Below are 4,913 nucleotides of genomic sequence, written 5' to 3'. Positions count from 1 at the left end.
AATCACTTTTACAGAGTAGCCATTAAGCTCACAACCATGAGTGATTCATGATGAACAACGGGTGCAGTTGTTAATGAAAAGCTTTCTGCTTCAGTCTTTCTTTCTTTAAGAAGGAGCAAATTGGCAAAGTTCTAGGAACAGCAAGCAGATATTAGGAGAAAAAAAAAAAAAGCTACAGAGAGAGATCTCCCCCCACTAAATTCAGGCAATGTGCCATTATCCCTTCATCTCAGGCATTTAGCCAGATTCTTCAACGTGCAGTTTGGCACCCCACTTTAGAGAAAGGGCACAGCAACAACAATCCTACAGAGCTTCACAAAAGCTAAATACCAATATGTTTACTCAGATATTCGTAGTCAGCCTATAACATCACAGTTACTGCATTAGCCATACACAGACTAGTTAATTTAAACCTCACACATGGGTGCCTCATCTACCTATCACCACACTTCTAGAGAGCATCAGAGGTTAAAGAACAAAAGAAATAACAACAACAAAAAGCCATATTCTGATTCCTTTTAACTCAGTCCCAATGTGATAAAATTAACAGGGGTATGCAAGAGCACCGTATAAGCTAAACACCAGCAGCTGCTAAGGGCTCATGTGAAATAACTTTATTACAGTTTTACAGCATATGAACTCATGTGCTTTTTTCCCCTCTTAGTAACGCACGCATTGCTGTTTAACTTCTAAATTCAACATACTTAAAATCATTTAACTTTCATCTACATCAAACTTAACAGTTCAGGAGCATATATGTGCAGTGGGACTCTAAAATAACCAACACTGAGCATATCCATTCTGCAAGACAAACTTCCACTTAAGGCAGAACCTGCGCCTTAGTTTTCAGATCACTCCTCCTGGCCTTTCCAGAGGCTCTGTTCTCTTCCTGCAATATCTGGAAGCCTTCTTGAAACAGAATAGCAAGGGTGAGTGGGATGCTCAGGGAAGATGAAGCTCCTCCTTTATGCAGCAGGAACTGTGAATCATGCAGATCCTCTAGCAACAGACTCAGTGAATTGCTTTCTCTCAGCTGAGATCTCTGCTTGCCTGAGCACTCTTCTGCTGCTTCAATGCAAAAGGAAAACAAGTGAGCTTCAGCATCTCTGAAGGAGGAGACTGATACATACTGATTCATTCAAAATATACAGAAATTATCAGCAAAATCCTGAAACACACATGATTATAGTTTACAGGCAACTGACTCAATAAAAGCAAGTCTGAAGCTTAACCACAGCAAATCCATTTTCCTCTACACGTTCTGTATAATTAGAAAGTAACATCTATTCTGTAGTACAGGAACTACTTAGCATGATTCATTATCACATGAGAAACAGTCAGTCAGCCCTACATATTCTGGCCTGTGCTATTTAAACAAGACAATCTCTCAAACATTGAGCACTCGCTCTTTGTTTTCCCAGGTGGGTGCCTCTACTGTCAGCCTAACAACTCAGTCACACCATCAGCGTCTTGAAGGGCGATGCTCCCTTAGCCAGTATGCTCCTTCTGTTCCCTTTCCAATTAGCCAGCATGCTCCACGGAGCAGGAGGAATACCTTCCACTCCAGCCACATAGGGATTAGGACAAAGAAAAGCTTCTCCTACATCCTTGCATCTAGTATCACAGAATTTCTAGGTTGGAAGAGACCTCAAGATCATCAAGTCCAACCTCTGACCTAACACTAACAGTCCCCACTAAACCAGATCACTAAGCTCTACATCTAAACGTCTTTGAAAGACCTCCAGGGCCCAATCACAGCTGCAGTTAAATGGTTCCTGCATCAAGCCAGCTGACAGGACACTCAAAAGAGATGTAAGGGCAATTTGAGTGAAATTACTCTCTTAACAAGCATTTTAAAATATCATCAAGTACTGGAGTATGCTTCTGTTTCCAGATACAGTAGTTTCGAGTCTCTGTGACAACAAGAGATTGTTTGCTTCCTGACCTTAAACCACCATTTTAACCTTCATCTATTAGTGTCTTCCTCATGCAAATGGGTTAAAAACACCAGTCCCTCTTCCAACATAAGCTCCCAGACGGTCCCTCCAGCTAGGCTTCACTCTAAATTGACTTCAAATCTCCACCCACAGGAACCTGTAATTTCAACAAGTTAAGCACAAACATGTTACTTGCCCTTCCGCAGTCACCAGGAGCACCACTGCGTACACACTTTTGCTCTTAATTAATCCAGTTCCCCACGTGCAAGTACCAGGATTTCCTGCTGTTAAATGGATGGGACCTCTCGAAGTGCCAGCAGGCGGCACAGCCCCATACCTGCAGGTGCAAACAGCGTAGGTACGGTTGCTGAAGCAGCCTGAAGATTTAGCTCCACCTTGTCCTTTGGCACGGTGACTTTTCCTGGAACATTCAGTATCATCTTTGCAGAAGAGGCTCACTGAAGTGTTTTCTACTCTTGCAAGCACCACAAAGCCAAAACAGCCACAGGTGAGGAAAACACAGTTTGTTTAAATATATAAATTCTGACACATCACTGCATTGCTTCAATTTTAACTGCTGTGCCAAATTACTCCCTCCATAAAGCCTAGTCCCACTAAAGACAATTAAGTGCATCTGTGCAGCCTCAGAGTCATAGTCACAGGTGTAATGGCACATGATTTCAAAAGGGGTTATTCCACCCTGTTAGGCTTACCCATGTGTGAACAGTCAACAGCTGCAGTTCGTGAGATGTCTTTCACAGACAGACACCACTTAGATATTTTTAAGGTCTTACACTATGCTCTAGTTCAAATAAATTACGCTGAAAGTTCTTCCATCTCATTTGGGACATCACACGGGTCATAGGAACCTGTAGTCATCCACCTTGGTGCCACACAACTAAAACCATTAGCATGTTTTAATGACAGCCCAACAGCATGCAAGATAGCCTTCCAGCAGGAATTTAAACTTGTTAAAAACTTGTTTAAACCCATAGCAGCCACTTAAGGCATCAAAAGTCCCAGATCAAGAACACCATGTACCTCTGAAACTCTTTGATCTCTGTCTTTCATTGCCCCAAGGCTATAAAAAGCTAATTTCTAGAAAGATGAGAGACAGAATAAATAAACATCACAGAAAAAGCTGCATACACCACACAGATGAGGCTTTCATTTATGTAATCAGGGCTGTATAGGTGGAAGACACGGGATAATTAAACAGTTTTGTCAGTGGAAATCTCTGGTGTTGGCAATGAGACATAAATTAATGTTCTAGTTTGACCTCCTGGTCCCAAGTGTTGGGATGCACAATTTGCACATTCCCTTTCTTTCTACTTTAGAACTGAGCAGACCTGGTCTAAAAGTAAACAGAATAAAGATGGAATTATGAACTGTTTTTACCACTTCCATTGTAAAACTTCAAGGTAAAACATTCTGCATAGCCTATGGCAGCATATATTTCCTGAATTCCGGTCTAGTGCTCCATGCATTTAATATTTTCTCTAAGGAGTATTGCTACAACAGCTTGTTTTTATTGAAAAACTACTTCCCTAGGCACAGAGGACAGATACAAAGATGTACACAAACTATAGTAAAAGGTGCGGTGAAGGCAGGGAGGAAAAGGAGGCTGTGAAGAAAAGTGTGCTTTCTCACAGGCTTCCTAACAAACCTTGCTGCTTCTACCACCTGTGAAATCTGAAATGGTTAACTGCTATACCATTATAAAATTTAGGCTGGAAATGGGAAAAAAAAAAAAAAAAAAAAAAAAAAAAACAACACGATAGCCTTAAAAGAATAAAAACTAAATAAATAAATAAATAAATTCAAGGTTTTACGTTAACAAAATTGTGAGTGAAAAAATACAGATTAATTGTGTTGCCCTATGAATAGCTCAAATTACATAATAATGGCTAGACTCCATAATGAGATAGCTATACTGTGAAGGGTGTAATAAATTGTTAAAAAAGGAGACGTAATTGAAGGGATTACAAAGGATACCAGATACCTTAAGGTGTCTGAGGGGAGCGCTTCCTGACAGATATATGGCTGCCATTAAAGAGCAATCCATTATTAGCTTAATTATCCCTGCTAATAGTCAGGTGAACATATAAACTGCCTTAGAAAAGAATGGTTTACATCTCCCCAAGATGCTCCCCAAGAGCAAAACTAAAATCCCCCCTAGATTATTATCTTGTCCACACAGAGCACGCTATTAAGAATTGTGCCTACTTTTGCTTATTGTTCACCAAGAGGTTCTCTGCTCACAAAGAGAGATGCCCAAGAAAAAGCTGCAGGAACACGGCTACCAACAAGCCAGCCATTGTCAAGGACACCCCTTGCTGCGGCATCCCAGGGCTTCTAGTGCTACTGACAGAAGAGGGTAAATCCTTCCAAATGAAGCAAAAGGGACTAAATTCCCCACAAAGCCCCAGAGAATTGCCGGCTACTTATTAACTATTTTTCCCCAGACTAAAATATCTGGATTGCTTCAGTCAGTGAGAAAAATCTTATCCAAACTGCATGACCAAAATAGTCTTGACCATTTGAAGACTACAGAAAAGAGAAAACCTGCAAGAAACCATGTCAAATACCTGTAGTCGTAAGCCTGCTGGAAATAATATGGAAAACATTAGCTAATATTGCACAGTGTCTTCCAAAACACAGATGTGGACAGGGCAGCCGTGAAACACTGACAAGAAATGCATCATATCTTTCCCTTTCTACACAGAGCACATGATGGTCTGCTGTAGACCAAGACATGCTAAAGTTACCACTGACAAGGTTGGGGTCTGCACCATTCTCCCTGAGGTATCCCCTCAGAGTTCCCTTCCTTCAAATAGCTTGCCATACCTTTAAGGAAATTTAAATTCAAACATCTGCATCAAAGAACACCTATGTTACAAGATTAAGGATAGAAGCAGGTTACTCAAAACAGGTAAGACAAGGAAATCAATACTGAGACAAGCCAGTGATTCTCTA

The 4,913-nt window shown here is 40.8% G+C and overlaps 1 long non-coding RNA gene across 1 annotated transcript; it reads right to left on the bottom strand.

The window, feature by feature from the left end:
- Positions 1-592: 592 nt before the first annotated feature.
- On the bottom strand, positions 593-3,665 carry LOC140001912 (uncharacterized). The gene is made up of 2 exons (XR_011807692.1): positions 2,275-3,665; positions 593-1,068 (listed from the first exon to the last, which is right to left on the bottom strand). It is a non-coding gene; the product is annotated as an uncharacterized lncRNA (long non-coding RNA).
- Positions 3,666-4,913: the final 1,248 nt, after the last annotated feature.

This window comes from Anas platyrhynchos, chromosome 2, assembly GCF_047663525.1.
Source record: "Anas platyrhynchos isolate ZD024472 breed Pekin duck chromosome 2, IASCAAS_PekinDuck_T2T, whole genome shotgun sequence".
NCBI classification, from domain to species: Eukaryota; Metazoa; Chordata; class Aves; order Anseriformes; family Anatidae; genus Anas; species Anas platyrhynchos.
Note: the sequence above shows the minus strand (reverse complement) of the source record. Positions and strands in the feature narration are given on the sequence as shown.